The sequence below is a fragment of the Erinaceus europaeus genome, chromosome 11 (assembly GCF_950295315.1).
Source record: "Erinaceus europaeus chromosome 11, mEriEur2.1, whole genome shotgun sequence".
NCBI classification, from domain to species: domain Eukaryota; kingdom Metazoa; phylum Chordata; class Mammalia; order Eulipotyphla; family Erinaceidae; genus Erinaceus; species Erinaceus europaeus.
In genome coordinates, this window is record NC_080172.1 from 1,823,250 (window position 1) to 1,843,982 (window position 20,733).

At 46.8% G+C, this 20,733-nt stretch overlaps 2 protein-coding genes across 2 annotated transcripts in view; one reads left to right on the forward strand and one right to left on the reverse strand.

The window, feature by feature from the left end:
* Positions 1-9,692: 9,692 nt before the first annotated feature.
* POLK (DNA polymerase kappa) overlaps positions 9,693-20,733 on the forward strand; it is a 358,361-nt gene continuing 347,320 nt past the window's right edge. The window contains exon 1 of the mRNA XM_060201047.1: positions 9,693-9,710. The gene's annotated coding sequence lies outside the window, so the exon portion shown is untranslated. The remainder of the gene's footprint in view (positions 9,711-20,733) is intronic.
* GCNT4 (glucosaminyl (N-acetyl) transferase 4) overlaps positions 17,564-20,733 on the reverse strand; it is a 33,402-nt gene continuing 30,232 nt past the window's right edge. Inside the window, exon 3 of the mRNA XM_007518919.3 lies at positions 17,564-18,302. The gene's annotated coding sequence lies outside the window, so the exon portion shown is untranslated. The remainder of the gene's footprint in view (positions 18,303-20,733) is intronic.

The window sequence follows — 20,733 nt, forward strand, 5'->3', positions numbered from 1 at the left end:
ACTGTTGATGGTGCTCAGAGCCAAACCTGCGAACTCTTTAGATTTTTATTTTTATTATTATTTATTTTTTAATATTTTGTTTACTTATGAGAAAGATAGGAGAGAGAGAAAGAACCAGACATCACTCTGGTACATGTGCTGCTGGGGATTGAACTCAGGACCTCATGCCTGAGAATCCAATGCTTTATCCTCTGTGCCACCTCCCAGATCACTAGATTTTTTTAAAAAATATTTATTTATTTATTTTCCTTTTTGTTGCCCATGTTGTCTTTTATTGTTGTGGTTATTATTGTTGTTGTTATTGATGTCATCATTGTTAGATAGGGCAGAGAGAAGTGGAGAGAGGAGGGGAAGACAGAGAGGGGGAGAGAAAGACAGACGCCTGCAGACCTGCTTCACCGCCTGTGAAGCGACTCCCCTGCAGGTGGGGAACTGGGGGCTCAAACCGGGATCCTTACGCCTGCTGGTCGTTGTGCTTTGCGCCATGTGCACTTAACCCGCTGTGCTACTGCCCGACTCCCACTCTTTAGATTTTTAAAGATATATTTATGTACCAGTGAGAGAAAGAACTCACCAGCCAGGCAAACCGGATGCCCCAAATCACACTCAGGACCTGACGCCTTCCAGTCCAGCATTTTACCACCCGCCCTGCCACTTGCCTGACACAAGCCCGGGACCTTTGCCTGCAAGTCTTGTGTTCTACTGCTGTACACACCCCTGGCCCCAACACCTTTCATTTCAGAGGAAACCTTTTCTACATCTTTAAAGGCGGCCTACACTGGGGCCACTGCTTACTGTGCTTGCTAACAGGCTTTAACTTTTCATATTGTCCCTGGAAAATCATGGCCGTCATCAGTCATGGAGGAACGTGTGTCTGTGTGTCTTCTGATGACTATATGCCAAGTTTTGCTCTAAATGGTAGAAACTGCTGTTACCAAAACGAATATCTGCCTTACTCCAATGAGGCCCATTTCATATGGGACAGGAAGTGAGGGAACACAGAGGATAAAGACATTCTAGTGAGTCAGGGGGTGGTGAGAATGGCTTGGGGAGAGGAGGATCCTGGGATACCTAGAGTTGGAGGCGGTTTCTACTCGCAATGCAGCGGTTGGGGAAGTCTTGGTTGCTGTGGCATTTGAGCAGAGGCTGAAATGGAGTCAGAAAGGCCTGTGGAAGCAGGGTGCAGAGTTCTAGAGAGCCCACACAGCAATCGCAAAGACCACAGAGACCCTGAGAACTGGTTGGTTTCAGCGACACTTGCAGAATTCTAATCTATGAAGGTGACTTATGGTCACGGAAATACCAGGTCCAGTAAAAGAAGAATTTTTTCTTACAGTCTTGAAAGGAGAGGGAGGGCATGACACCCCACAGAGGGTCGCAAAGAGTTTGCTCAGGCGTCCGGAATCATATGGCAGGGAAGAGAAAGCAAGCCTTGGACTCTATCAAAATTTTGTTTTAAAAAATGATACCGCCTTTCAGCCACCCAGTTGCAGATGCTACCATGACGCCAACCTGACTTCCCTGGGCAGACGCCCTCACCCATGTGTCCTGGAATCTCCCCTCCCCAGAGTCCTGCCCCACTAGGGAAAGAGAGTGTTGCAAAAGTGATCCCCAAGAATCTGGGGAACGTTATGCATGTAAAAAAAAAAAAAAGAAGTAGAAACGCAAAGCAGAAAATGACTGAGTTTGGAGTATGGCACCAAAGTAAGAAAGCAGAAGTATACTAGAGTTTGCAGTGAGTACCTCCCTAATACTTCCTCTCCACTTTTCCAAGCTTTGGGTCCATGATTGCTCAACAATTTGTTTGGCTTTGTATGTTAACTCTCTTTTCAGTCACCAGGTTCCAGGTGTCATCAGGATGCCGGCCAGACTTCCCTGGATTGAAGACACCACCAATGTGTCCTGGAGCTCAGCTTCCCCAGAGACCCATCCTACTAGGGAAAGAGAGAGGCAGACTGGGAGTATGGACCAACCAGTCAACGCCCATGTTCAGCGAGGAAGCAATTACAGAAGCCAGACCTTCTACCTTCTGCAACCCTCAATGACCCTGGGTCCATGCTCCCAGAGGGATAGAGAGTGGGAAAGCTATCGGGGGAGGGGGTGGGATATGGAGATTGGGCGGTGGGAATTGTGTGGAGTTGTACCCCTCTTACCCTATGGTTTTGTTAATTAATCCTTTCTTAAATAAAAAAAAAAAATTGTGCCTATCTTCTGTAGGTTTTCTCCAGATTTTCTTCCTTCTTAATGATGGTATAAAAACAAAGATTCTTTAAAACAAAACTTTCAGGTCCCAGTGTAACTTGGGTTCAGAATTTTCTGGTCATCTTCCTGTAAGATTTCTCCCTCTAGCAGTATAGGCAAAATATTTTGGGGGGTGCCGAAGGAAGAAGTTGTTGCTTCCATAAGCTTCTCTGCTGGACATGAACATTGGCAGTTGGATCCATATCCCCAGTCTTCTAAAAAAAAAAAAAAAGTGATCCCCAAAGCAGAAGACAAGAGCCAGTTCTCGGTGAAAGACAGGAGCTGATGACACCGGTGTCCAGGAGACTCCAGCTCGCTCCGGGAAGTTCTCCCTGTCCCTTGTCTAAACACCCAGTTTTATTCTTGTTACATTGCAGTCCCCCCAAAGGGGAGGAGAAAACAGATGAGACAGACTTATTTCATTATTACAAAGTAAGCAGGAAACAGACAAAGGTAATCTTTCATGTAACTGCCACACATGCTTCTTATCTGTGGCCTTGGTGCAGGCAGAGACCGGGAGGCCTAGTGCCTAGTATGCATGAGTCCCGAGACAGCTGGGTTCCTTCCTAGTCATCTTTATCTTCTATTCCTGCAGCCTTGGCCTGCTGGCTCAGGTACGGAAGGGTGAGAGGGGGTAGCAACTACAGCTACTGCTTCAATTACTGTGAGGACAAGCGCAAAGAACACACAGACGCGGCCATCTGTCCACATATCACAGAGGAAAAGCAAATCTCTACCAGGCACATCGATTAAAGCACCTACACAGGGTGAGTCAAAAGAGTGTGCATTCTGCCTTCATCTGGTTTTCTACTTTCTGATTTTCTTCTTCTTTTTTTCTTTCTTCTTCTTTTTATTTATTTATTTATTTTTTACCAGAGCACTGTTCAGCTCTGGCTTATGGTGGTACAGGGGACTGAACCTGGGACTTTGGAGCGTCAGGCATGAGAGGCTCTTTGCATAACCATTATGCTATCTACCCCTGCCCTCTAGTTTTCTGTTTCAATAGAAACAGGCTGGGGGTGTGGATCCACTTGCCAACACCCATGTCCAGCAGAGAAGCAGTTACAGAAGCCAGAACTCCCACCTTCTGCTCCCCATAAAGAATTCGGGTCCAGACTCCCAGAGGGATAAAGAACAGGGAAGCTTCCAATGGAGGGGATGGGACACGGAACTCTGGTGGTGGGAACTGTGTGGAATTGTACCCCTGTGATCTTACTGCCTTGTTAATTGTCATTAAATCACTAATCAAAATTATTTATATATATTATGTGGAACTGGGGCCTCACAAATACACAGTCTCATGGCCCACCCAGCCCAATTTTCCCTTCAGAAAGGGAGACAGGGATAAAGACAGAGAAAGAGGGAGAGGCACGACTCCACCAGAGCCTCTGTGGGCACCATACTGTTATCCCTGGGCCAGGTTCCTGGCAAGACACCAGCCCTGCCTGGTGAGCTGCCTCTCCAACCCAAGGCCCAAAGCCCTGACTAGTTTCCACAGGACAGACAAGGCAACACAAGGCAAGGCAAGGCAGAAGGACAGCTCAGTGAGTGCTGGCGGGTTTTGTGCACTGCTGGTGGGCTTTAGGGCCTTGGGCTCTGGGTTGAGTCATAGCAGGAGGAACACTGGCTGGTATAGTGGCAAATTAGACAAGGAAGTGGTTCCGATACAGGCTTTGAACCACCGGGGAGCTGTCAACAGCTCTGGATGTTAGTTAGGGCCTCAGCCAGTGGGCGTGAGATGGACAAGTACAGAAGCTAAGACAGCACAGTTAAAACATCTCCATGGAGAGTTTTCCAGGTCATGAAGAAAATTCTCCACCTATCTAGCTCTCTGTCTCTGTCTCTCTATAATCACTGGGGCTTTACCCACTTGAGGACTTTTTTCGGGTAAAGACACTGAGAAAGACACTGCAGCAACCAGTCTCCCTTCAGGGCAGTGGGGGCTGGGCTTGAATCGGGGTCAGGCCTGTGACATGATAGCCTTTTAGTTAGGGTGTCTGACCTGCATGCGCCAGGAATAAATATCTCCACTGAGCACAGATCTGACTGGGGTGAGTGCCTGCTGGCATTGCTAACAGAGTCCTGACTGCTTCCTGACTTCTCTTGGACTCAACCCTGTGAACATTTGTACAGCTGACTACAGAACCTGGTGCTGTTCTTAGAGCTATTTAGCACACCTTGCATGCGCATTCAAGACTTGTTTTTACTTCTGTTCCTGGAAAAATAATAAAAACTAGTGCAACTGGGCTTTCTAGTAAAAGATGAATTCTTGCTAAGGTGTCAGGGAGAGACTATTCATCTTGATTTGTCATTAAGCTTTCATTTTATGAAAAGATGCTTCAAGAGATTCTCACTCGCCTACCAGGGCCGTCTAAAGTTCATTCTGAGTTATTATGGAGGCTTAAATAAAACAAAGAGTTCATCTTATTGCCTGGCTGTCAGGCCCACTCTGTCTTTTTTTTTTTTTTTTTAATTTTTTATTTAAGAAAGGATTAGTGAACAAAAGCATAAGGTAGGAGGGGTACAACTCCACACAATTCCCAACACCCAATCCCCATAACCCACCCCCTCCCATGGTAGCTTTCCCATTCTCTATCCCTCTGGGAGCATGGACCCAGGGTCGTTGAGGGTTGCAGAAGGTAGAAGGTCTGGCTTCTGTAATTGCTTCCCCGCTGAACATGGGCGTTGACTGGTCGGTCCATACCCCCAGTCTGCCTCTCTCTTTCCCTAGTAGGGTGTGACTCTGGGGAAGCAGAGCTCCAGGACACATTGGTGGGGTCTTCAATCCAGGGAAGCCTAGCCAGCATCCTGGTGGCATCTGGAACCTGGTGATTGAAAAGAGAGTTAACATATGAAGCCAAACAATTTGTTGAGCAATCATGGATCCCAAGCTTGGGGCCCACTCTGTCTTTTGTGTTCATTTGTTCTCACTGCGATTACAAACCAAAGAAATTATTCAAATACCAGGAACTGAAACGGCAGGAACTACTATTTGAATTTTTTGAAAAGTGAAAGTTTTGTTTTTAATTTGTTGCATTGTAGCTGATTCAGTCAGCTAAGAGTAAATAAAAAAAATGAAGCTATAAGACCAGGATGAAAGAAGCAGAAGTAGAAGTAAGTGAAGAACATTCTGTACTTTGGCCTAAAAGGATTGATAGTGCTTAAATGCTGAGAGCACCCCATAAGAACCTCACACTCAATACAGCTTCAATCAAAACCCTCATGACACTTCTCACAGAAATGAAATTAATGACCCTAAAACCGTAAACCACAAAAGGCCCCCAAATAGTCAAAGCAATATTGAGAAAGGACCACACAGCTGGAGGCATTATGTTTCTTGATTTCAAATAATACTAAAAATCTAAAGGAGTCAAACTGTGGAGAAAGCATAATGGTTATGCAAAGTGTCTTTCACGCCTGAGGGTTCAAGGTCCCAGGTTCAGTTCCTAGTACCACCATAAACTAGAGCTGAGCAGTATTGTTAGAAAAAAAATAAAGTCAAATCTGTCTGCTGTTGGTATATAAACAGAGACAGACCAATGAAGAGCTGAGAAATACACAGTTAACTCATCTACAATGAAATGAGAATAGGTAACAAGAGAGGGATAGCCTCTTACTAAATGATGTGGGAACATGCCTCTTAGACTCTGAAACAAAACTGGTAAGTGGAGAACATAGCTCACCCAGTCAAGCCCGGGTTCCCGCCGCCATAGGGGAGCGCTATGCAAAGGAAGAAATTTCATGAACAGCGGCGCTGTGCTGTGGTGTCTCTCTTTCTCCCTCCCTCCCTCTCTCTCTCTCTCCTTCCCTCTCTGCTTCCCTCATTCTGGGGAAAAGACAGTCCAGTGGGAGTGGTAGAATTTTGCAGGTTTGAAGACCTGGTGAAGCCCTGAAAGAAGAAAGAGAAAAGACGGAGAGGCAGGCAGGCAGGCAGAAGAAAGCTGTGGCGGCTATCGGAAGGAACAGTGGAGGTGAAGGTGGAAGGCAGGATCTTCGCTGATGGGTAGGATGTGTTGCACGTGTGTCTCTCTGTGTGTGTGTGTGTGTGTGTGTGTGTGTGTGAGTGTGTGTGTAACTATACTCCTAAGATCTTAAAACTTTGTAAGCCAATGTAATTTTTAATTTTTTAAAAAGTTATCTTTACTTATTGGATAGAGACAGCCAGCAATCAAGAGGGAAGGGGATGACAGAGAGGAAGAGAAGTGGAGAGACACCCGCAGCACCGCCTCGCCTCTCCTAAAGCTCTGCCCCTGCAGAGGGGAACCGGGAGGCTGAACCCAGCCACACGTGCGCCCAACCAGGTGCGCCCCCACCAGGCCCCTTGATTTCAGATCTCTACTTTGGGACTTCAAGAGAAAGAATTTCTGTTGCTTTAAGCGACCACATTGTGGTCATTTACCACGGCGGCCACAGGCAACGAATCCAGGAATCTAGGCTGCGAGGAAGAGGAGGATGAAGCAGCGATGGGAGGCCCCTTTTTGTGACTTTGCCTGCTGGTTAGACTGGAGTTTCCTGAGAACCAGCATCCTGAGAATGTGACCTTGAAGAGGCCACAGCGTAAACTGCTAGGTTTCTGCTCACAGGATCTTAGGAGGCACATCCTGATCATTATTTTTTTTAAGATTTTATTTATTTATTCACTCTCCTTTTTTGTTGCCCTTCTTGTTTTTATCATTGTTGTGGTTATTATTATTGCTGTTATTGATGTCGTCATTGTTGGATAGGACAGAAAGAAATGCAGAGGGGAGGGGAAGACAGAAATGGGGAGAGAAAGACAGACACCTGCAGACCTGCTTCACCACCTGTGAAGTGACCCCCCTGCAGGTGGGGAGCCGGGGGCTCAAACTGGGATCTTTATGCTGATCCTTGAGTTTCACACCATGTGTGCTTAACCCGCTGTGCTACAGCCCAACTCCCTCAAATCACTTTTATCACACGGTGACAAGTGTACCCCATGCACAAAGAGGGCCTTCCACACCAGCTCGCAGCACCAGGTGCGTCAAGGGCGCGTTCTAAAGTACCCTCTAAGAATCAGCCATCTGTAATTAGAAGCAGAGTGGTCACGACCCATTTGGGGCCTGGGGAGACAGCATAAGGGTTATGCAAAAATGACTCTTCTGCCCGAAGCTCCAAACTCCCAGGTTCAGTCTCCAGCGACATCGCCAACCACAGCAGAGCAGGGCTCTGGGCAAGCCCTCCGACAGCCACCCAGCAGCTGCTAGTCACAGGTGACCATTTTAAGTACAAATTAATTAACATCAAGAAACAGGAAAAATCCAGTCACACTGGCCACATCCCTCTCTTTTATCTTAATTTTTATTATCTTTATTAATTTATTGGATAGGCAGCCAGAATCGAGAGGGAGAGGGAGACAGAGAGAGGGAGAGAGACAGAGAGATACCTATAACACTGCTTCACCACTTGCAAAGCTTTCCCCCTGCGGGTGGGTACCAGGGGCTTGAACCCTGGTTCTTGCATGTTGTAACATGTGTGCTCAATCAGGAGCATCAACACCTGGACTTGAATTTTTATTTTATTTTATTTTATTTTATTTTTTACCAGAGCACTGCTCAGGTCTGGCTTGGGGTGGTATGGAGAACTGCATCTGGGCTCTTAGAGCTTGAGTTGTTAGTCTGTTTGTATAAGCATTATGTTATCTCCTCCGCCCTCACCACTTTCTCATTAGACCTGGTTTTGCAGTAGCTAGTCAAGGCTGGAGGCCCCCACACCAGCTACCACAGATATAGAATAAGTCTGTCACCGAGCAAACGCTACTGCACGGCTTTGCCCTCGGTGGAGGGGAGAGTAGGCGACACATCTCTAAGGTGGAAAAGAGGTTGAACTCAAGAGGAGTAGAGAGAGGACGGTTTTTAGACCTGCTGTTGCTTCCTATTACCACGTTACTAGCATCTACACAAAACAGGCCATCGCAAGCGCTGAGTGGAGTGCAAGGACACGTGCAAAGGCTTGAGCGGGCCGTACGTCCACCTCAGGGAGCGTGACCGAGCGTGGGGCTTGAGCAGTAGGCAGGGATCCGATCACACAGGGCCTTTCTGACCATTTTAGAGGCGTTTGTTTTATTTTACACGAAACAGAACTTCTCGAACGTGCTGTCTAGTGTTTCGTATATTTTTGAGGCTGAAAAAGAAACAAAGGTGGTTCGGTGACGTCTGTGTTAATAAAACCTTCTGCTGCACGAGAGAGATGCCTTCTCAAATAGCTGACTTTCTCAAGTTATAAGGGCTTTTTGGGGTCTCATTTTGATACTTATTTATTTATTTTACTTCCAGGTTTGTTGCTGGAGCTCTGCACCAGCACCGATCGCATTGTTTCTTATTGAGAAAGTGATTTAGGAAAGGAATGAGCTAGCAGGGGAAAATGAAAAGATGAGGGTGAAGGAAAGGGCAGACAGACAGGAGACATAGGAGTCAAGACACTGACGAGCCAGGAGCCCCACTTTCCCACAGCCTCCTGACTTCCCCACCTCAACCAGGCTCTCCTCCCACTAGCCGCTCAGTTCCTGCTGTAGCTTCATCTTGGATGAGTCATTGTGGGGGACGTCTAACTCCGTGCGGCCAGGACCCTGCTGTGACTGGTGCTGACCCCGAGCGCCTAGATCCCTGCTTCGCTAAGAGTGGTCCACAAACAAATGGCCCTGCTGACGTATGCAAACTGACTAGAAAGGCATCATTAGGGCCAGGTGGTGGTGCACCTGGCTGAGTGCACAAGGACCTGGGTTCAAGCCTCTGTTCCCCAACTACAGGGGGAAGGCTTCATGAGCGGTGAAGCAAGAAAGCAGGTGTCTCTCTGTCTCTCTCCCTCTCTATCTCTCCCTCCTCTCTCAATTTCTGTCTCTACCAATAATAAATTTAAAAAAGAAAGAGAGAAAGGAAGGAAGGGAGAAAGGAAGGAAGGAAGGAAGGAAGGAAGGAAGGAAGGAAGGAAGGAAGACCCATTAAGCCAACCAGATAGATCATCTGGGAAGGCCCCGCTTTGTCATCCATGTAGCTCAGGTTCAAGTCCTGCCCTTCTGCATTGGGGGAAGCTTCAGTGTTGTGTTTTTCCCTTTACCCCTCTATCTCTATCTCTGTCTCTGTCTCTATCATCTCTATCTCTATCATCTCTATCTCTATCTCTTTCTATTTGAAAAAAAGGCAACCCAGAGCAGTGAAGCCCTAGTGACAAAGACTGAAAATAAAATATGGGACTGAAAGTAAGGAAGGCAGCTTCTCAGGCTGAATGCAGACCTATAGATTCAGAATTGTCTTTTGAAAAAGATCTACTGGAAATTTCTTTTATTAATTTTTCTTAGTGACTTAACAATACTTAACAAGAGTGTAAGATAACAGGGGTACAATCCCACACAGTTCTCACCACCAGAGTTCCGTGTCCCATCCCTTCCACTGGAAGCTTCCCTGTTCTTCATCCCTCTGGGAGCATGGTCCAAAATGCTCTATGGGGAGCAGAAGGTGGGAGTTCTGGCTTCTGTCATTGTTTCTCCACTGGACATGGGTGTTGGCAGGTGGATCCACACCCCCAGCCTGTGTCTGTCTGTCCCTAGTGGGGCAGGGCTCTGGGGAGGGGAGGCTCCAGGACACATGGGTGAGGGCGTCTGCCCAGGGAAGTCAGGATGGGATTGTGGTAGCATCTGCAACTTGGTGGCTGAAAGGTGGTAAGATATACAGCAAATTATTTAATAAACACAAACCCAGTACATTTAAGTTGTAGAAGCACTGACAAGATGATCCTCTGGTAGCCTTCATTCGCTTATCCTTCCAAAGCAGAGCATTCCCCGGGCAGCACCATACAGGCCACAGCACTGCTGACTGTGGGACAGCATCTGAAAGCCAGAGTCTCCAGCATGGATGCTGTGCCCTGCGATGCTTGAGGGCACCTGTGGATCTGGAATGGGAAGGGTTAGCTCTCCAGCATGGATGCTGCACCCTGTGATGCTCGAGGGCGCCCGTGTATCTGGAGTGGGAAAGTTAGCTCTCCAGCAGCGCCCTTGTATCTGGAGTGGGAAGGTTAGCTCTCCAGCAGCAGCAAGAGGCTTGGACTTTTTCAGCATCATTGCTGACTTCATTACCTCCGGGGTCACCCAGTCAAACATGCTCTAATTAAGTAAGTTACCATTTTGTTGTTGTTGCTGCTGTCTGAGACTTATTGAAAATATCACAGCAAACCAGAAAGACCCAAGTGATGCAATCTGGCATTTAGAAATTCATCCCAAGGGCAAAAGATTCATCCCAAGGCCCCATCATTAGGGGCCCTATTAGGGAATCCTGGGATTCCCACACAGACAAGATGGACCCAGACCTCTGGTCATCTCCCTCAGGAACATCATCATAAACCCTCTTGTGGGGCTCTCCAGGACCTTGCCCTCAATGGAGAACAACAGTTGTGGGGACGCCGCACTCTCTGCAGGGAGGCTGTCAGCCTGCTCTGCCCTTGAGGAAGATGGGTCCTGACATGAGAACAGCCTAGTACGTTCCCAGCTGTGACCATGGACTGTGAGCCCAGACTGACAGGGACTTGGAGGCCACACAGGCTCCTGTGCTGAATGTGGACAGACGTGGGCCATGGGTCAGATCATTGGGGTTAAAAGTTAATGGTATTTATATACTTTTCCTATATTTGGGAGTTTCTCTCTGCCCTGATCCAGCTTTCTAGTCCTATTCTCAACTCTGACACCATCTCCCCAGACAACAAATACTCTTAGTCCACCTGCATGTTAGCTGTTGGGCTCAGGCAAAAATTAGTAAAGTCATGGGCCCCATGAAATAGCTTCCTAGCTCCTTCCAACATGAAGACCCCAAATCTCATCTGCTCTATTCTTACTTTTTGGTTCATGAGTATTAAACAATTTGTTCTGCTTTACATCTTAATGCTTTCCAGCCACCAAGTTGTAGTTGCTACCATGACGCCAACCTGACTTCCCTGGGCAGACACCCTCACCCATGTGTCCTGGAGCCTCCCCTCCCCAGAGCCCTGCCCCACTAGGGACAGACAGACACAGGCTGGGGGTGTGGATCCACCTGCCAACACCCATGTCCAGTGGAGAAGCAATGACAGAAGCCAGAACTCCCACCTTCTGCTCCCCATAAAGAATTTGGGTCCATATTCCAGAGGGATAAAGAATAGGGAAGCTTCCAATGGAGGGGATGGGACATGGAACTCTGGTGGTGGGAGCTGTGTAGAACTGTGTCCTGTCCCTCGGGACGTTCAACGTGGGTTAACCTAGGAGAGGGAGTGAGGACAAGGAAAAGAGGGAGAGGACAGAGGACAAGAGACGCGAGAGAAATGAGACAAGTCAAGATTCTGTTTATTAGCACCAAAGATGCAGTTTTTAAGGCGGGGCAAAGGGGGAGTTAGCAGCTGGGGACTGTTGATTGAAGCAGTGTGTTGTCATGGTGATCAGCCCTTATCTGGAAGGTCCTGGGTGATTCATGGGGAAATGGAGTTGGGAGACAGGAACCTATCTTTTAGGCAAGGCCGGCTGTGAACAAAGACTCTAAGGAGTAGGGAAGCAGGAACTTATCTTGTAAACAAGGCCTTCTGTGAACAGAGACTCTGTGGTCATGCCAATAGCAACCTTGAGGGCACATGTGGCTCCCCACAGAAGTGTGTTCCTATTATGCCACAATCTTCTTGATCATTATTAAATCACTAGTAAAATAAAAATTCGTCCCTAGGGAGTCAGGCAGTAGCGCAGTGGGTTAAGTGCACATGGCACCAAGCGCAAGGACCAGGTAAGAATCCCGGTTCGAGCCCCCGGCTCCCCACCTGCAGGGGAGTCGCTTCACAGGCGGTGAAGCAGGTCTGCAGGTGTCTGTCTTTCTCTCCCTCTCTCTGTCTTCCCCTCCTCTCTCCATTTCTCTCTGTCCTATCCAACAACGACGACATCAAGAACAATAATAACTACAACAATAAAACAACATGGGCAACAAAAGGAAAATAAATAAATATTTTTAAAAAATTAAAAAATTCATCCCAACTGCAGGACAACTGACCTGCAACCTGGACAGACTGCCAGGCTCCAAGAACCTTCACATTCTTTCAACGTCAAGATCAAGGATCTCCTCAGGAAGTTAATTACTTCTCCTTTCTCTTCCTTCTGCGACTTGAAGGCTGACGTCACTTCCTCAGATGGGTGACACCTGTTACCTTGCCTGGAAACTTCTTACTGGGAATGATGATCTCAGTCAGACAATGATGATCTTGCTGGGTTGGAAGTTGTTCCCCAGGTGTGGGTGGTGCATCTTAAGGACGACTCACTGGGAGCAGCATGGGAGTGGAGGCGTATAAAGATTTCTATCAAAGGGGCTGGCTGGTGGCGCACCTGGTTGAGCGCACGTTACAATGTGCAAGGACCCGGGTTTGAGCCCCAAGTCCCCACCTGCAGGGGGAAGGCTTTGCAAGTGGTGAAGCAGGGGTGCAAGTGTCTCTGTCTCTCTTCCTCTCTATCACCTCTTTCCTTCTTGATTTCTGGCCATCTTTATCCAATAAATAAAGATAATTTTAAAAAATTGAAAAAAGTAGATTTCTATCATAGAGAGTGCTCCTGCAGACTAGGAGTCTGGATTGACCTGCCATGGCCCATGTCCAGCGGGGAAGCGATTACAGAAGTCAGAACTCCCACCTTCTGCTCCCCCAAAATAATTCTGGCTCATACTCCCAGAGGGGAGAAGTGACCAGATGGAGATGACCAGAGGTCTCTGAACTCCAATTCCATCAGGAACTGGAGAGAGAGAAGAAAAAGGGAGGGGCCTTTGGATGTGGTAATAGGTGTAGGTGTGACTTGGAAAGGAAACAGATGCAACCTATAAAAAAAGGGAGGAAAACATATACAAATATAGACAGATGGCTGTAGAAGTAATAGTTAAGCCACATCTGCAGCCCTGGGAGACCTGCTGCAGCTTCCAGGGAGGGGACTGGGGATCCGGAACGCTGGTGGTGGGAACGGTGTGGGGTTATACCCGTTATCTTGAAATTTTGTAAATCGGTATTAAGTCAGAGAGAGGGAGGGAGAGAGGGAGAGACAGAGAGGGAGAGAGAGACACACACACAGAGAGAGACAGAGAGCTTCTGCAGGCAAGAAGGCTGGCTTATGTAGCTCCTCTCTGGTTCCCGCCTCCAGCAACTTGCAACATAGCCAAGTGGGTGCCGGGCTCAGCACTGCTTCACGGCAAGGACGGCTTGGTTATCTTCTGGAAAGTTCTTTGGTCACTTCTTTTCCTGACTTCAGGCTCTTGGCTACTAGCACAGGGTTCCCAAGGCAGAGGCATCACGGATACAGGACAGAAAGATTTTTTTCCTAGTTGCCAAGTATAAATTAAATTGTGTGGCTGAGTGTCAGAGGTCAGAGGTCAGGGTGCAGCTCATCTCCGGAGAGCTGAATTCACTGTCCTGGTACCTTGAGGATCCGCTGTGACTTTCACTTCTCCTCTGTCCCTTTGGCACATGAACTGCACTGGCTCACGCAAACTTACCAGTGTGCCGGTAGACTCTGCCTAGGACCAGCAGGCCCACGTCCTCAGATTTCGTTTTCAGAGAAGAACAAGAAGGGGTTACTTTAAATTAATGAGTTAATCTTTTAACTAATCCAATTGTCACTGGAGTTGTCACTGGGGCTCTGTGAATGCACGATAACTTCACTAATTCCGGAAGCAAATTTTCCTTCATTTGTATTTTTTACTAGATAGGTGAGATGGCAATTGAAAAGGGAAGGGGGAGATAGAGAGAGAGACAGAGAGACACCCGCAGCCCCGCTTTACCACTCACAAGGCTTTCCCCCTGCAGGTGGGACCGGGGGCTCAAACCAGGGTCCTTCTGTATGACAACGTGTGTGCTTAACTGAGTAGTGCCACTGCCGAGCCAAAGAGGGGGTTCTTTTGATAAAATATTTTATTTTTTTATTATTGAATAGAGACAGAGAGAAGTTGAAGAGATAGAGAGGGAGACAGACAGAGAGACACCTGCAGCCCTGCTTCTCCACTCGTGAAGCTTCCCGCCTGCAGGTGGGGCCTGGGGCTTGAACCTGGGTCCTTACACACTGTAATGCGTGCACTCAACCAGGTTCGCCACCACCCACCCCAAGAGGAAGTTCTTAACCCCTGACAGGAATTTGAAACGTCCCAGGGACCCTGGCTGGTTTATTTTTTTATTATTATGGAAGAGAAATATTTTGCTGTTGTTTTAAAATCGGTGTTTGAGGAAATGCTGCCACATGGGACTGTTGTCTCAGGGGTGTGACTTCGCATCTGCTGCAGACACGTGCTAAGCCGCCGTTCCCGCCAGCAGAGCGCCCTTTGCCCAGTGCCGGCACTAGGCTTCCCTCCACCACCCCACACCCTTGCTCTCCTCCTGACGGCAAATCTTCAGACTCAGACCCAGGCTCGATTCTGGTGTCTCTGTTTCACTGCTGTTTCCTTAATCGCACAGATGAACAAGGCCGCCCCAAAATATCATTTTCCTTCTGACTTGTTTTTACTTAAAGTGGTTCCTTCCAACTCCATCTGTGTTGCAGCAACAGACAAGATTTCATCTTCAAGCTGCGTCGTACGCACACACAGCTTCACTCCTGTCTCGGTGGGCGCTGCGACTGTTCTCAAATCTTCACTGTTGTTCACTACCAGGAACAGTAGGGCGACTATGTCTTTTCACACTGGTGTTTGTGTGTTGTTGGGGAGATACCCAATAAAGGAATTGCTGGGGCCAGGTGGTGGTGCACCTGGTTAAGCTCACATTCTACAGTGCACCAGGACTTGGGTTCAAGACCCCGGGCCCCACCTGCAAGGGGAAAGCTTCATGAGTGGTAAAGCAGGGTTCTGGACATCTCTGTCTCTCTGCCTTCCTCTTTTTTTTTTTTTTTTTTTTCCCTCCAGGGTTATGGCAGGGGCTCGGTGCCTACACTACAAATCCAATCGCCTGCAGCCATATATATTTTTTTCCTTTTTCTTTTTTGGGATAGGACAGAGAGAATTTGAGAGGGGATGGGGAATATAGAAAGGGAGAGAGAAAGAGAGACACCTGCAGATCTGACCTGCTTTCCTGCTTGTGAAGTGACTCCTCTGAAGGTGGGGAGCTGGGGCTCGAACCCAAATCCTTTTGCGGGTCTTTGTGTTTAGTACTATGTGTGCTTAATCAGGTGCACCAGCACACGGCGCCGCTGTTTCCGTTTCTATCACCCCCTTCCCTCAGAATTTCTGGCTGTCTCTATCCAATAAATAAAGACAATACCAAACAAATAAATAAAATTTTTAAAAAAGGGATTTCTGGATCCTGTGACAGACCGATTCTTATTTTTTTGAGAAGACAGCCTTGTTTGCTGGAGGTTAGACCAGTTTACATGCCCACAGTGTCTGAACATCCCCCCACCCCCATCTCCTTTGACCGCAGAAGCTAAAGACCTCCCTTAGCCCACTTCCTGTCAGTGTTTACAAAAGAAGATGGGCCTAGTTCCTTCAACTAACAGCTGCTTGTGAGGCTGTACCTGGCCCCTTCTGGGTTCCTGACCATGTCTTTTACCAAGCCAGTTGTTTGCTGAAAATGCAGCAGAGGGAGAAGGACTGGACAGACAGACAAGCTTCTACAAAAGCTTCAGTTATTTGCCCTGTGCGATGACAAGCTGGCTTGGATCACAGATTATGGCTTTTCCTTTCCCAGTTTAATTAGCCATACCACACACCCCCGCCATCTACTTTCAGATTTAAGAGTTGGTTACAAAACTTTTTGGAAAAAAACCAACAAAGTTCAGTAGTCTCCAACCCTTGTTCCATTTCCCTTCCATAGAGGTAACTACTTTCAATTCTTTCTTTGACCTGGTCCTTTTGGCCTTAATGTTTTGTTGGTTTTTTTTCCTCCAGGGTTATTGCTGGAGCTCGGTGTCTGCACTATGAATCCACTGCTCCTGGAGGCTGTTTTTTCCCTTTTGTTGCCGTTGTTGAATCATTGCTGTTGTTGCATAGAGCAGAGAGAAATGGAGAGAGGAGGGGAAGACAGAGAGAGAAGAGAAAGACAGACACCTGCAGACCTGCTTCACTGCTTGTGAAGTGACTCCCCTGCAGGTGGGGAGTGGGAGGCTCAAACTGGGATCCTTGACCCGGTCCTTGAGCTTTGCGCCACCTACGCTTAACCCGCTGCACTACTGCCCGGCATCGCTTTTTTAAAAATATTTTTAAATATATATATATATATATTTTTTTTTTAGATTTTTTTCAGTTGTTTTTCCCTTTTGTTGCCCTTTTTTTTTTTTTCATTATTGTAGTTGTTGTTATTGATGTCGTTGTTGTTAGATAGGACAGAGAGAAATGGAGAGAGGAGGGGAAGACAGAGAGGGGGAGAGAAAGACAGACACCTGCAGACCTGCTTCACGCCTGTGAAGCGACTCCCCTGCAGGTGGGGAGCTGGGGGCTGGAACCGGGATCCTTCGCTGGTCCTTGCGCTTTGTGCCATGTGCGTTTAACCCGCTGCGCTACCGCCTGACTCCCCTTAAAAAATATTTTTAAGTATTTTTAAACTTTATTCATTATTGGATAGAGAGAAATTGAGAAATAAAGATGGAGAGGGAGAGAGAGAGGCAACTGCAGCCCTGCTTCACCACTCGCGAAGCTTCCGCCTATAGGTGGGGACTGGGGGCTTGAACCTGGGTCCTTGCGCATTGTAATGTGAGTGCTTAACCAAGTGCACCACCGCCTCGTCCTACTTTTTTGGTTTTATTTCCACATAGCTAAAGGACATCTTTTCTGCGAAAGCTGAATTTTCAGGGCTTTAGATATTATCTACTGATTCCCACCTGGGAGATAAAGATGTCTCAGACACACCCACACTCCACAACCCAGACCCACCCACTCATTCCCAGGCTTCCAGTAGAGCTCACGAGTTCCGTGTTGATCAGATCAATACTTAACACTTACCTGATTGTGTCTATGTAAGCAGCCTGTCTGAACCACAAAGACAGTTTTTTATTTTTTATTCTCCTCTTTGAATTAATAATTCTCCCCCCACAAATATTCAGTCCCTGATTCTCTAGTGGGCTGATTTTCTGCAGTGAAGTGTATTCAGCTTTATGTGGTGTTGTATATCTTTCCTAGCCTATGAAATCTCGAAAGCTTTCTGAGCTACTCCAGTCTAGAGTGGGGTGGCAAAAAAAATAAAGCCCAGTGTTTGACCATCAGGTTACTGTGGATTTGCATGACTCTCCAGATAAAGAGCTTGAGTTAACTTTAGGTTAAGTGTAGATGTTTATGAAAGAGAGAGAGAGAGAGAGAGGATTCTCTAAATAGCCTTATTTGTTGAGATGGCTTGGACTTGTGACTGTCATGCATACAGTAGTCATTGGCGGGAGTCAGGCGGTAGCGCAGCGGGTTAAGCGCAGGTGGCGCTAAGCACAAGGACCAACGGAAGGATCCCGGTTCGAGCCCCCGGCTCCCCACCTGCAGGGGAGTCACTTCACAGGCGGTGAAGCAGGTCTGCAGGTGTCTGTCTTTCTCTCCCCCTCTCTCTCTGTCTTCCCCTCCTCTCTCCATTTCTCTCTGTCCTATCCAACAACAATGACATCAATAATAACTACAACAATAAAACAAGGGCAACAAAAGGAATAAATAAATAAATAAATAAATAAAAATTAAAGAAAAATTATAAAAAAAAAAGTAGTCAGGGAGGCTGGCAGGAAAAAGAGGACTAGTCAGGTGGGTTTTCAGAGCAGGGGTGTAAGGAGCCCAGCAGACTTGGGCTGAATGGAGCTGGGGGAGGTAGTGTCACCCAGGAATCACCTGACAGTCAAGAATGAAGGACGATGCTTGAACCAGAACCTTGTGTTCACCAGGAATCCTGAGACAGAAAGGAGCCAAGTCTTGCTTTCCTGGGACGGAGGGGTATGAGATGAAGAGCTCACCCCACTTCACCATCAAGAACTACCTCCCGTGAAGTAAATAAGAAAACAAGTATTTTTATTCTAGGTACTCTGAGATGAGAGGTCAATCCAATAGTGACTGAAGATGGACATTCTGGAAGGTTTGAGAGTTCATCCAACTAGCCAAGTCCAGTTCAAATGCCGAGTCCTGTATGTAACAAATACACTGAACTTATTTAATTGATTCACTTATTTATCTACCTATCCACTTATTGTCACCACCAGAGTTAGTGCTGGGGCTCGGTGCCTGCACCACAAACCCACCACTCCTGGCAGCCATTTTTTTTCTCTTTCTTTCTTTCTTTCTTTTCCTAATTTCTTTTTATTAGCTAGGACAGAGAGAAATTAAGAGGGGAGAGGGGAGAGAGGGAAAGACAAACAGACACCTGCAGACTAGCTTCACTGCTCATGAAGCAGACCCCTTGCAGCTGAGGAGTGGGGGCTCGAACCCAGGTCTTTGCACTTACCCAGAGGTGTGCCACTCTCCAGCCCCTGAACTTACTTTTCACTGAAGTGAAAGTGACTGGGTTCTCCTAACTGTGGGCAAGCTATATATTGAAAGAGCTATAAACGGAAAGAGTCATTGCTTGAGAAAGGAGACTGCAGGGATTTGGTTTGTGGGTATATTTTATTCAGAATACTGAAGAATTTAACATTCAGTGTCAACAACATACAAAAAGGCAACCCCAATCTATTAAAAAAACCCACATAGTGCAAAATACATCCTCTGAAAAATGGTAAAGCCAGAAAATGAAAAAGCAAAGTAGAAGACTTAGAAACTTGTTGATAAAATGTTTTAAAATGTCAAAATCGAATTACATCATCACCACCACCAACAAAACAGTCCAAACACACACACACACACACACACACGGTACATTCATTTTTCCAGAGACTAGAATTTCTTTTCTTTTTTTTAAAAAAAATTTATTTATTTTATTTTTGGGAGAGATGCAGAGGGAGAGAGAAACACCACAGCACTGTTCAGCTCTGGCTTATGGTGGTGCGGGGGATTGAACCTGGGACTTTGGAGCCTCAGGCATGAGAATCTGTTTGCATAACCATTATGCTATCTCCCCCGCCGAGGCTAGAATTTCATCTCTCTCTCTCTCTCTCTCTCTCTCTGTCTCTTCCCCCCCCCCCCAAGGTTATCGCTGGGGCTCCATGCCAGCACTACAAATCCACTGCTCCTAGAAGCCATTTTTTCCATTTTAATTGATAGGATAGAAATTGAGAGAGGAGGAGAAGATAGAGAGGGAGAGGGAAAGAGAGACACCTGCAAACCTGCTTCACTGCTTGTAAAGTGTCTCCCCCGCAGGTAGGGGGTGGGGGCTTGAACCAGGATCCTTGTGTGGGTCCTTACGGTTAGTACTATGTGCACTTAACCAGGTGAGCCACCACCTGACCCCCCTCCAATTGCATTTTCTCTAAAGTGACTCAAAATACAGGTGATATATAATCACATTTTGGGAGGCAAGAGAACTTTTAAATTTTAAACATTTTATTTATATATACTTAACGTAAAACTAAAAATAGCAGCAACACTGGTCTTCATTACAGTTGATTGTGCACATAAGATATATTTTGGTAGATTTTGTTTTATTAATAGTTCCTAATATAACTTATAAAATTCCACACCTTGGTCTCATCACTGAGAAACTAGAGTGTAGATTCAGTAAATGCTAATATGCAAAAAAGGATCATAAAACATGGATGCAGCACATATTCCAGACTAGAGGGAATTATACCAACAAGTCTGAAGGCAGATTCAGGTTTGAAGGTGATCTGAAGGCATGTGACCAGTCTGCGGGATTCCCAAGGCCAGGTGTGAGCTTCCTGAAGCATTCAGCACTGAGTCCTGAGAACCGCGTGAGTGGGGACAAGAAGGCACTGTTTATTAGCTCTTGATGCTGTCATGTTTGGTTTGAACAGTGAAGTAACTGACGATTCCATCCTGAAGGAAGAACTGGGGGGTGGTGGGGGAGATAGCATGATGGTTATGCAAAGAGACTGTCAAGCATGAGGCTCCAAGGTCCCAGGTTCAACCCCCAGCACCACCATAGCCAGAGCTAAGCAGTGCTCCGGTGGGGGAAAAAAAAAATCCATTATAAAGGAAGAGCTGGATATGTGGCATCTTTCTATCTTTGTGTCTCTCTTTCTATTGAGAAAGAAAGAAACAATGAGAGAGAGAGAGAAGTAAGAAAGAGAGAGAGAAAGAAGGAAAGGGAGGAAGAAAAAAGTCACGCCCCTCAGGTTTACTGCAAATGGTCTCATTCTGGCCTGGCCTGTGGCATCCTGGTGCAGTCAGGACACTGACGATGGTGTAGGATGCTCACACGCGCGCCAAGATGCGCAGAGACTGGTAGAGATGCTGCAGTTGTTCTCAGGACGTCCTCTGCTATGCTACCTTCAGCTCAACAGTTACGCTAAAATATACGTACATTTGACTCGGCAGCTTTCTAGGGTATAGGTTTCACAAAATACCATTTGTAAATATTCTTGCTGTGTCCTTAGGAAAATCAGGTTTCTCTCTGTGTATCTATAATACGATAAGGCTCCAGTTAACTTAGAACTCTTGG